General features: G+C 49.1%; 1 protein-coding gene across 1 annotated transcript in view; it reads right to left on the reverse strand.

Moving 5' to 3' along the window:
- Window positions 1-11231, reverse strand: part of TEX2 (testis expressed 2) — a 102748-nt gene extending 91517 nt beyond the window's left edge. The window contains exon 1 of the mRNA XM_080825465.1: window positions 11099-11231. The gene's annotated coding sequence lies outside the window, so the exon portion shown is untranslated. The remainder of the gene's footprint in view (window positions 1-11098) is intronic.
- Between the last annotated feature and the right edge of the window lie 1811 nt (window positions 11232-13042).

The raw sequence follows: 13042 nt of genomic DNA on the forward strand, positions 1-13042 counted from the left end.
AGAGGAGTCTCTCCTAGGGTCTTCTCTGGGGCCACGTGTGCCCATACTCCTTTGCTCTATTTCAGTCTATGCCAATCCAATCCCAATAAGCGGATCACTTATTTACCTGGCTGTGATGTTAAGGTTTCCTCCAGTGCCTGGAGGCATTGGCTGCTCCCCCTCAGACACGAGTTGACAGATACCTGACCCCTTCCCTCCACGCTGTTCTCAAGCAGCTCCGGTGCTAATTTCCACTGGAGAGTTTCTGGGCACCACTTTGGTGCCCACACTGCCGCTGAGTCACAGAGGTCTCTATGTTATCTGGTTCTGCAAATTTCCTGTATGCTTTTTTTTTTTTTAACATGTATATACTTTTCTATCCCCTTAATATTCAGACTTGCAAGTCTCCCAGAAAACACATCACTCTTGTCCTCAATAAATACCTCCACTCTGGTTATCAGAGGACCTGGTCTGGGGACCCAATCCATTCTTCCCAAACAAAACAAAGGAAAGGAAAGTTACCTAGGAAACCAGGTAATAACGTCCCACATCAGTTTTCTCTCTCAGAATCACAATCGCAAAAGCTGTAGAGGAAATTTAACTGCCATCTCTGCCTCAAGCCCTCTTCCTGTTTAGAACTTCAAAGTTCCGGTGAAGATCCAGGTGTTTCCTATGACTCCCTCCCAAGTGACAGGTGATCTGAGGAGGCGGACTCCTCCCCTCATCTAGAAGTTGGCCTCAGTGGGAGGGCAAATCTCCCCATCTGCAGGGCCAGGTCTAAACACAGTTGCCTCTTTTCTCTCCAATGGTCAATCTCCCAACATCAGGAGATCCTTCCACCCCTACTGCTGTCTAGCGCCCTCTTTAGGGCCCATCTAGCATTATTTTTGAGTAGTACAGGGGCTATTCACAAACACCTGCTGAATACCCAAGGGTAGAGCACTCTGGTTTGCTGATGGGAGTTGGGGAGGGAGCAGGGAGTGTGACAGGGAGGAGCTACAAATAGGAACAGGGCACAATCCCCACCTTCTAGATAGAGAGGAAGACTACTATGTCCCTGACTGTGGGCTGCATATGGAAGACTCTAACCTTGAGGCCTCAGTTTGGAGCCCCATGCTACCGATGACATACTCAGCGAGAGTGATGCCTCCTGAGGCTGGGACAGGAACCCTGGCAACTTGGCCCACGTGGAGGCTTCAGGAGGTAAGGCAACCCCAGCCCGGAGGATGGAGAGGTGCGGAGGAGATGGGCTGAGGGCCTGGGCTGTCTTGCTCACCTATTTCTCCCCAGCACATAGTAGATGCTCGATGAGTGTGTTTCAAAAATGGATGACAGTTTTCAAGAATAGATTTAAGAGCAAATAAGGAGAACAGCTTTAAATTTATCTAGAAATTCTGACAAATAGGTGCCAAGGGAAGTGTAATACCAGTGAGTTGCAGAGTATGCAGAGCCAATGTTTTCTGCCAGAAGTAATTTACATTTCTTTTCACTGCGAATGCAAGCTGGCCCTCACCTAGTCCTTTACCAAGTGCTGTGATTTTTATCTTTAAACCTCTCCTCTCTCTCTCCAATTTCGCTGCCACCACTCTGGTCCAAACGACCACCTTTTTGCTTGGAAGACAGAAGCAGCCCCCTCCTGGCTCTCCCCACGGTGACTTCCATTTATTCACCCAACTGCAGTGGAAGAGGTTTTAAAAATTCCTAATATGGGGGCCCGCTGGCTGGCTCGATCAGCAGCGCATGCGACTCCTGATCTCAGGGTGGGTCTTGCATTCAAGCCCTACATTGGGAGCAGAGCTTACTTAAAAACAAAATTTAAAAATTTAAAAAAATCCTGGGGCGCCTGGGTGGCTCAGTCGGTTAAGCAGCTGCCTTGGGCTCAGGTCATGATCCCAGGGTCCTGGGATCGAGCCCCACAGCAGGCTCCCTGATCAGTGGAGAGCCTGCTTCTCCCTCTCCCTCTGCCTGCTGCTCTGCCTACTTGTGCTGTCAAATAAATAAATAAAATCTTTTAAAAAATTTAAACAAAAAATCCTAACATGAGCGTACCATATCCTTGCTCAAAACCCTATGACAGCTTCTTGTGGCTCATGGACTAGGATCCATGTTCTGAAAAGTGCTATATGGTCCAGCCCCTCCTGCCTTCTGCCTCAGCTGGGCCCATGCCGCTCTCCTCCTGGTTTATTATATTCCAGGCACCTTCCTGCTCCCACGAGGAAGGGATGGAGGCCTTTCAGGAACTGAACCACCTTGCTCCCTCTTCAGGAAACAACAGCACTACCCACTCACCTCATTCCCATTTGCACTTTCCTTTGTAGCACTTCTCACTATTGTTTAGGACATATTTTTTAGCAGACCTCTGCTTTTCTCCTTCCTCCAGGAGGGCAAGGACCTTGTGAGTTTTGCTCACCGCTGTATACACAGTACCTAGCACACCATCTGACCCATTGCGCAACCTCCTTTAATGTTTGTTGGGTGATGAATGAATGAATGCAAGCGTGGTAGAAAACAAGGAGAAACTTGAGATACGCTCTTCAAAACTTGGGTTCATAGAAGGAGTCAAACAGTTTTTAGAGTAGAATAATCCAGAACGGGAAATAAGGGGGGAAAGAGTCGGGAATCCATCCCTGGAGCTGTCCAATGGGTTCAGACCCATCTCACAGAAGAAGCATGTTCCGTGCCTTTGTCCCAGACTTGAAATGCATTCTCCTGACAACTTTTAAGGGTGGCCCTCTAGTCTGGGTGGGCTTCCTGTTCCAGCCTCAGGAGGCATCAATCTCACTGAGTATGTCATCGGAAGAATAGGGCTCCAACCTGAGGCCCCAAGGTTATAACCTTCCCTATGCAGCCAGGTCAGGGATGCCTAATTTTCATAAACAAGACTATGCAGACTTGCAAGAAATGTTCATTTAGGATTCTGAATTTCAACTACTAACACCAGTCCTGTAATTAGGCAGCATGTGGTAATTTTTTTTTTCTCTAGAACCATATCTACCATATAATTTTATATTACAAAGATACATTTATACTGTGACAGAAATCCACCAAAAATGCTTCAAATGGAAACTATCTTGGAACAAGATTAGCAAAATGTCGATAATTATTGAAACAATGATAGATACACAGGCCTCATTATATTATTCTCTACTTTTGTGAATTTAAAAAATGTTTCCAGAATAAATTAAAAAAAAAAAGAACTAGTGCAATTATATACAAATTTGATCAGTTCTAACAAAATATTCTGTAGGATACTAAAAAACTCTGATATGGCTGGGTTTCTATTTTACTGAACATCCCAAAGCAGGCCAAAGAACCAAAGCCAGTGACTCGTTTCATGAAGTTTTCCTCCTGTATGATCCCGAGGTGTGGCCGTTTCCCCGAGAAAGCACTATGCCAAATCTCATCGAGCATGGAGTTCAGGTGGGTACCACTTAGCAACTCTGAGTTGTCACCTTTGATCGCCTGCTAATGAGGCCACTGGCCTCTGCCTCCTTTTATGGGGGGGGGGGGGCGGTGGCTAAAAGTCTACCCTCCATATCAAAACCCAAAGCAGACAGCTGCAGGAAGGAGCTGAGGAGCGAAGCTTCCGGTTGAACAACGGCTCCCACAGCAGACAGGGTCGAGGCTCCATGCCAAGTGCTCCCCAGGCACAGGTGCTCCATGGTTAGCACACCACAGAGCATCCAACACCAAGCCACCTCAGAACGTGCCCAGCAGACGTGCATATTAGCCAGCTCGTCTCAACTTCAGCCCCATGGTTACTTTACACATAGAATGATGGAAAATGCTGACCACGAACAGAAGCTCATCCACTCCAGGTCAAGATGCTCATTGTGTGAGAATCAGCAAACCCTTAGCTCCAGTCCTTCCTGTACGTGCCTCGCACCGTTCTCCAGAATCCCCAGACATCAGCTCATTCAATCCTAACGGCCACTTAGGATGGGAAATTGAGGCACCAGGAGCCTAAGAAATCCCCAAGTCCCCTGAAGAAGTATCTGGCTCCTGAGCTGGGGGTCTTCACCTCTACCCTGCAGGGCTCTCCTGATGACTCACCTCCCCACAACCTCCTCAACACCTCCTCCCTTCTCTCCTCCCCATGCCACACTTTCTACATACACCCTGTTCCCTCTAGAAATGCTTTGCTGGACACTCCCAGTTGCTAGCTCCCTCCCTTTCTTCCTTCTCAGTCTTTCCCTTCCTAGGAAGGAGCCTTCACACTTATCACAATGTAATATACACATACAATGTATACATCTCTTGACTTGTTTACTGTCTGGACTAGATAATGTGCTATGTGCCCGCAGAGACCACATCTGTTTTGCTCCCCACTGGATTTCCAAGGACAGGCACAATGGTTGGCTCCAGTAGATGCTCAAATATTTATTGAACGAGTAATAATCATTGTTTAGTCAGTCCTTTCAGTGAAAAGATTTTTAAATTCTCTATTTCAAGCCCCAAATGATAAATATGACCATTTTTAGGAACACTGTTTAAAAGGCAGCATTAGATGCAAAAAGGAATTTAAAACTGAATACGAAAACAGGCCGGCTTACCCCAGCTGTAAGAAACAACAGAGAAATGAAACTCAGAAGTGCCTATTGTGATTCTGAAAGGTTATTGCAGGAGGGATCCGAGGGGTGGGTTTAAATCTCAAATCCCGAAGAAGCTTAAGACTGAAGTGGGCTCTGTTTGCCTGTCCTAGTCTCAATTTTTTTTTTTTTTTTAAGATTTTATCTATTTATCTGACAGGCAGAGATCACAAGTAGACAGAGAGGCCAGCGGGAGGGGGGAGTGGGGGCGGGGGAAGCAGACTCCCCGCTGAGCAGAGAGCTGAAGGCAGGACTCATTCCCAGGACTCTGAGATCATGACCTGAGCCCAAAGCAGAGGCCCAATCCACTGAGCCCCCCAGGCGCCCCCATTCTCAACTATTAGGATAAGCCCAGGAGGCACTCAATTTGTTAGGTCCAATAAACTGCCTGGGGAAAAGCCCTTAGAACCAACACTCCAGGCAAACCCAAAAGCGAAAGGTTACCTGATTGTTTCAAAGCCACCTACGTTTCCCATCCCACCAGCTCCACAGAGAAGGACTTGGATTCTGCTCTCAACGGTCCCACTTATGCTCACAGTGACCCAGCTTGCAGCTTCTGTTCACCAAAGGAAAATCTTGCCTTTCAAGGACTTAGGTAGCCTGCAACCGGCACAGGGGCTATTCTTTAAAGGTTGAGCAAAATTCTCCCAATTCACAGCGATGCCCTGAACAAGAACTCAGATTTTTTTTTTTAAGATTTTATTTATTTATTTAACAGAGAGACATCACAAGTAGGCAAAGAGGCAGGCAGAGAGAGGAGGGGGAAGCAGGCTCCCCGCTGAGCAGAGAGCCCAATGCACGTGGCTTGAGAAGATTCAAAGACCAGGCAGGGTCCACCTGAAAGCAACCAAAGAGCTCGCATTGGAGAGCAACAGAAGCCCTCATCTTTGCTGTGTGACCTTGGACGAGGTTCATACTTCTCTGAACTTCAGTGCTCTCATCTTACAATAAGATTGACAGTGGTCTCTCCTACTCACAGGGCCATGTGAAACTGAAAAGGAGACAGTGCCTGGCACACAGCAATTCTCCATAAATGATAGTTACTCATATTGTTATCACCTGACTACTGGTTTCTGCTTTACAAAGCATGATCACAAACACCCAAGTGAGACTTCAGGAGTCCTGAATGAAGGAACTCCTTTCAACCATTTAATTTCTCAGACTCTGGGGTGCCTGGGTGGCTCAGTCGTTAGGCATCTGCCTAGTCGTTAGGCATCTGCCTTTGGCTCCAGTTGCGATCCCAGGGTCCTCGGATCAAGCCCTGCCTCGGGCTCCCAGCTCCATGGGGAGTCTGCTTCTCCCACTCTCACTCCCCCTGCTTGTGTTCCTTCTCTCACCGTGTCCCTCTCTGTCAAATAAGTAAATAAAATCTTTTAAAAGAATAAGTAAATAACTTCTCAGATCCCTAGTTCATAAACTCACATAATCTCTGATACTGTGTTGAAGGGAGTCAGCGGAGGAGACTGAGAAATCAAGTCTTCATTTTTTTTTTTTTTAAGATTTTATTTATTTATTTGACAGACAGAGATCACAAGTAGTCAGACAGGCAGGCAGAGAGAGAGGAGGTAGCAGGCTCCCTGCAGAGCAGCGAGGCTGATGCGGGGCTCGATCCCAGGACCCTGGGACCATGACTTGAGCTGAAGGCAGAGGCTTTAATCCACTGAGCCACCCAGGCACCCCAAGTCTGCATTTTGGAAAAGAGAGCCTCGAGGCCCAGAGAGACCCTTGGGCCCAGGGCCCAATAACACACACAATAACGAGATAAATCCCAGGACTGGGAGCAGGCCTTCCGATGCTCACTCTAGAGCTCTCTCTGCCTCACCCAGTGCTAGTCAAGGGTTCTGCACCTTCATGACCTCCTAGGCTCCTACTGTGTAATAGCATCTCACCCAAAGCAATTAAACATCACAAGGAGTTTTGCAAGGGGAAACACAGAATCTTGTATATAACCTTGAGAGGCTTTAAAATTCACATGTAAGACTATGCAGGTTTCCAATCTTCTTATAATGATATTTATTTTTAACTTGGGATTTAAAATTGACAAAGACCTTAATGAACAGGCAGGACAAAGGGAGCTGTCTGCTCATGGCTCGTTAGCTCCTAGAGTTAATGCTCCTCATGGGGACAAGAGTCAGCTAAACACCAGAGTTCCAGGCAAACAGGAAAACGTTCCTCCAGCCCACAGATCATGGATTATTGCCTAGGCTCCAAGTCGCAAATCTTTGGAGGTGTTCTCCGGCTTCAGCCCAGAGCCACCTACCAGTTAACCCTAACCCTGTCATTCAGTACCATCAACTGACATTGGGTGCCCACTATGTGCCAGGCATGGAAGTGACTTCATGTAATCCCCACAACTACCTATAAAGACCGCACTACTGGGGTGCCTGGGTGGCTCAGTCAGTTCAGCATCTACCTTCGTCATGATCTCAGGGTCCTGGGATCCAGCCCTGTGTCAGACCCCTGCCCAGCAGGGAGTTTGTTTCTCCCTCTCCCGCCCCTCCCCCCGCTCATGCACGTACATGCGCTCTCTCTCAAATAAATAAATAAATATATATATTTTTAAAAGATTTTATTTATTTATTTGACAGACAAAGATCACAAGTAGGCAGAGAGGCAGGCAGAGAGAGAGGAGGAAGCAGGTTCCCTGCTGAGTAGAGCGCCCGATGCGGGGCTCGATTCCAGGACTCTGGGATCATGACCTGAGCTGAAGGCAGAGGCTTTAACCCACTGAGCCACCCAGGCGCCCCAATAAATTTTTTTTTAAAAGATTTTATTTATTTATTTGACAGAGAGAGATCACAAGTAGGCAGAGAGGCAGGCAGATAGAGAGAGGAGGAAGCAAGCAGGCTCCCTGCTGAGCAGAGAGCCCGATGCGGGGCTCGATCCCAGGACCCTGGGATCATGACCCGAGCCGAAGGCAAAGGCTTTAACTCACTGAGCCACCCAGGCGCCCCAATAAATATTTTTTTAAAATGAAGAATGCACTACTATAGTTCATCTGATCTAGAACCCCACTACTGTAAGATGTACCATTATATTATGTACCAAAAAAGGACATCACTGCCAACTACAACTGTGAGACCCCATAGATTATAAGATATTTTTCTTCAGAAACATTAAAAGGAGACAAACTGTACTTGTCTTACCATTGTTGAAATGTGAATACTGTCCCATTTTACAGATAAAGAAACTGACGTACAGAGAGAGAAAAAATAATTTGCCCAAAGTCACAGAGCTGCTAAATGGAAGCACTGGGATACGCCCTGGTAGGTCGGGTCACCTTTTCACAGCAGTAAACTCAAATTTCCTGGCAGCCACATGAATGACCCAAAAAGGTACCAGGCAGAGACACAGGACATAGGGTGCTAACTCCTGGACCACCATAAGCACAGTAACTGTGGCAATTCTGAACGTCTCTGAACCTGACCTTTCATATGTCCAAAGAAGGCACTGTGCTACAACCGCCATGCCTCTTCTGGGAGAAGCAACACAGTACAATGGAAACAGCATGTTTTGGAATCACAAGGTCCTCAACTGACATTCTTGCTCCACCATCTAACCAGCTTCTCATTCTAGACAAGTTACTGAGACTGCTCAGAGCTTCAGTTTGCTTGTCCATAAAATGAAGCTCCCACCATCTATCTCCCTTAGAGGGCTGCTCGAGGACTGGAGAAGATACCTATATCCACATCTACATCTATCTGATAGAGATATCTCCTGGAGAGAGAGAAAGATAGTAGTACAGAGCACAGTTGAAGTTCAACAAACGCTCTCTTTTCTATACTAGCTGCCTTCTGCTTTGGGACAGAATCCAAGAACAAACATTCCCTGTGACCTCAACAATGCCCAAGGGGGACCCTCAGGGGAGAGTAAGGATCAGAGAGAAGAAAGTAGATGCTGAGGGACAGTCGGGCGAAGAAAATGAAGTGGAAGCACCTAGAGGCCAGGGACAGTATTTGTCTGATGAACTTCCAAGTTTTTTAATAAATAAATTGATAGGAGAAAGGGAAAAAAGAAAGAACAGAAACCAACACCATGAAAAGATACCAGTGAATAGATATGAGAATGCAGATAATCTTATATCAAACCTGACACAGAAAACCACTCTTTGAAGTTTCAGTTTGATACCAGAAGTGAACTAAAGTGGGAAGAATTTCCCATTGTTCTGTTTTGTTCTTACATTAAGTAATATTCTGTGCATTTCTCCCCTTTCTTTCCTCAAGAACTTCAGAACAACCTCAGAAGAGAGCTTTTGACTTGGAGGGAAGGCAAATCATATGGCACATAGAACTAAACCCTCCACCCCTTTTGGTTTTTTCCACCATAACCCACAATGCTTCCAGGTTCTGGTACACTATTGACTTAATAAAAATTAGTCAAATGATGGGGCGCCTGGGTGGCTAGGTGGGTTAAGCCTCTGCCTTCAGCTCAGGTCATGATCTCAGGGTCCTGGGATCAAGCCCCGCATCGGGCTCTCTGCTCGGCGGAGAGCCTGCTTCCCCTTCTCTCTCTGCCTGCTTCTCTGCCTACTTGTGATCTCTGTCAAATAAATAAAATCTTAAAAAAAAAAAATTAGTCAAATGACTATTTTTCAGCTACATACAATTTCTTTTTGACGAAAACTCCAAAACACCCTGTACATTTATTCTACCCGAAAGCCTAATCTCTTCTGCTTTTCCAGAAGTATTCTAAAATCATCATCTCTAATGAACAAACAATACGTTTGGTACATGTGATATCTCCAACCCTCTCATAGGAGGACATTCTACTCTTTTCAAACCTCCAGGCCCCAGAAACTCAGCCCAAGCAAACTCCTGCACTTGCCCTCCCCAACTCTGTCCCAGCCCCTGGGTCCCTTGTCGGTTGTCTCCATTACCACCATCCTCCAACTTGAATCAGGTTGTTAATCTCCTTCCTCTCAGGCACAGCACCTCTTCCTGCAGATAAACGAACAGGCCAAGCTGAGTTCACCCAGAGCCCTCCATACGCTGACTGGAAGGCCTTCACTGACACTCCTGGAGAGCCCCATGTGAAAGAAACTGTCTGTCTAAAGACCCATCACCTTAGGAGGCTTACTTGTTTTCTGAAAGTTTGGACCAACCACCCATTCCTGAAAGAATCTGAAATACCAAAATTGCTTAAGGGTTAAGAAGAGCTAACAGGAATGACTGCTTGGAATGACTCTTCTAATACCTCCTACCAGATAAGCTTCACAGTGTCACCTAGTTCTAAACCCTCAAACCTAGACTCCTCATATACCCCCTTACTCTGGAGTTCAAGGATCATTTGCCCCTCGGTTTTTCCTTATTGGTTTCCATATAACAGCCACTCATTGGTTTCTGCCACCTTACATCTGGCTCCTGAAAGGACTCCTTTAAATCCTTTGATGGGGCTCATCAAAACATGCAGAAGGCTGGTTCCTTTCAATTCTTGGGCAGAGCTGCCACGGTGGACTTCAAACAGGAATATGGTACCACCCCTGCCTTCAAGGAGCCCACGCTTCCCCTTCAACTCTAAAAAAGTATGTCCTCCCAGCGCAGCGTCTGTAAAACGTAGTGACAAAGTACTTCATAGCTTTGGAGAAAAAGAGCGAGGGTGGGAACAGACTTTGCCCTTATATTTGATGCCCCGTAACCATAACAACCGATGGTTTAAGTAACCATCAACCCACTGAGGGGCTAAGTTTTCCAAAAAACCGTTTTCAAAAGGGGAAAACTCCCCTGCACCAACTCCCGCGTCGGCCATGCAATTTGGGCAGCGTGCATGGTGCTACTGGAGTCGCGGTGCATTCCTTCTCCCCGTCCCTCGGCTTCGCTGGTGTGCTCGCCAGCGGCCAGCAGCCACAGCCTCCACCGTCACACCCGCGCTCCCGGGCAGGGCACCTGGCGTTAGGCCTCAGCCCAATGTCACTTGTTAACCTTCCGATCCCCCGGCTCTCGGCACGCCGCCGCCTCCTGTCTAAGGCACGCAAACCGCCCCACGGCCACCCGCGATCTCCAGGAGTTGGGGAAAAACAACCCGAGCGCAGTCAGCCCCTGACAGATCCGCGTAAAAGTAACCGCGGTTCTTGACTTGCAAAGCGTTTCGTGACGTGGGCGAGGGGGGCGGCAGGAACCCGGGGCCCCATTCATAAAATTACAAGCTGTTTTCCCTTAGTTGCGTGTGGACTGCCCTCCCTGGTCCGGGCCGAGCCCAGAGCTGGCGGACCGCGGGCTCGGGGCGCGGGAGGCGGGGGGGTGGGGAGACGCGCTGGCCGGCGCCTCCGGTCGGGGTCAAGCCTAAACCGCCACACCCGACCCCAAAGGAAAGAGGGGTTCGCCTGGGGGCGTCGCGGGTGGGCGTCTCCATCAACACGGGGCCGTGACAGCGGGGCGGAGCCCTGGGGGGGCCCGATCCCCGCGCCCCGCCTCACCAACGGCCGCCGGCCCCTCGCGCAGCCGGGACCCAGCGGGGTTGGACCGCCCCCAGCCCGGGCCTTCTCTGCTGGCGCCCCTTCCACCGCCCCCCTGTCCGGCCCCAGTCGCGCTCACCCCGGCTCCGCTGGCTCCTTCATTGTACTGCGCCGGCGCCCGTGCTCCGCGGCCACCGCGGATCCGGCTTGGGCTCCAGCTCCGGCCGCTGTCCTGCCGCCCGCCCGCCCCCGGGCACCGGCCGCCCCGCCCCGCCGGCGGACCCGCCCCGCGCCCGCGGCCGCCGCCGCCAACCAGAGGACGGCAGGGGCGGAGCAGGCCGCGCGCCAGGCCCGGCCAATCCAGCCCCTACCCGCGCGCCGGGGAGCGGCCGCGGAAATGGGCGCGCGATTGGCCAGGTCTGTTAAAGGGACCGCCGCCCACGGGGCTAGAGAGGGGCGGCGGCAGAGTTACTGTTAAGAGTCCGGATGGGAGGGGTAGGAGCTTCTCTTCTCTCCGGGCTGCAATGCTTTCTTCAGTTCTTTGCACTTATTAATTTCCTCTTCCTGCAGCCTAGCAAACAAGTGGAGACAGAACCTGGCCGGGTTGGAGAGAGAAACTGAGGCTACGAGAACCAGGGATCCCGCGGGGGGCATATTCACTCAAATTTGGGTTTTAGAAGGCCGTCATCTATCCCGTCCAATCCCAGAAATTCACTTAAAAAGGCACATTCTCAGTCTCACCATGGAGGATTTTAACATGAAGATCCCTAGGTCCCACCCGAGTCTCTAATTGCCCACTTCTGGAGTGGGTCTGGGGAAAATATGCCTTTTTCAACATCCCTCCCCCGAAGTGAATCTAATGTAGGTGGTACAAACAGATCCACGCACGTTCAGGTGCATCTTTCGAGTCCATCATAGTCATGAAATTCAAATTTAACTGTCAAAAATAAAGCTAAACTCCTTTTTATCCTCAAAATCAGTAATATGGCTGGGAGACTCTCTAGTGGGCTGGAGGTCGCCTACTAAGAAACTCAGAGCAGTTCCCTGAGAGCGTCATGCTAAGATTTGAATTTGAAGGGAACTGGGCTGGGATGAAGCGAGAAACCAGTCTTGTCCCCTGACTGGTGAGACAGTGTTGAAATATCTTAATGGCAAACACACCCAGACCCAGTCATAAGCCCAGGAGCGTGCCTTGCCCCTCTGTAGCTTTCCTCCAATGTGCCTGAGCCCTGCCCACCGTCCCAGCCACATTCCTCTCCTCATCCCCAGTGTCCCAGATATACATCTGACCCAGAAGTTACTACCTTCAGTTTCAAGGTCAGCCCTGTCCACCTAGACCCCTCCTATGAGGAGCAAATGGCCTCCACAGAACACCCCATATTTTGCTGTAGTATCTGCTGGGTGCTGTGTTTGCAGGGACAGCTCCACACACACAGCGATCACCCTTGTCAGGGTTCAGTCTCAGGGTTGCTGATATCACTGCCTGGTATTACCATGTCTCCTCTTGGCATTCCCAAAGGGAAATGAGCTCTTGTCTCAACAGGAGAGGGCTCCATTCATGGATCTGTGGAAATGTCCAACAAGGGCGATTATCAGTGGAGATACAACCCCAGACTCTTTTTGGACACATCTTAAAATCTCCACCTCGGTGGGGTTTTGGTGGGGGGCAGACCCTGAAGCTGCATGGCTGCAAGGGTCCTTGGAAACTGGGAAGGTGCATCAGAGGGTACCCACCCTCCTTGTGCCTGTTCCAAGCCCTATATAAATATTAGATTAATTAATGCCTCATCAATCTGACCTCAAAGTGGAGGCCAATAAGATCCAGCACGAACACTTAGAAGAATCCCTTCTTTTCGAAGAGTGAGGAATTTGGATGCTTTGAAAAATAAATGAATATATAATAACAATAATCTAACACTTCCTACCTATTAAGAGGCTACTATGGGGTGCCTGGGTGACTCAGTGGGTTAAGCCTCTGCCTTCGGCTCAAGTCATGATCTCAGGGTCCTGGGATTGAACCCTGCATCAGGCTCTCTGCTCAGCATGGAGCCTGCTTCCGCCCCCCCCAACTCTCCCCCCACCC

Source organism: Martes martes (genome assembly GCF_963455335.1).
Source record: "Martes martes genome assembly, chromosome: 16".
Lineage (NCBI taxonomy): Eukaryota > Metazoa > Chordata > Mammalia > Carnivora > Mustelidae > Martes > Martes martes.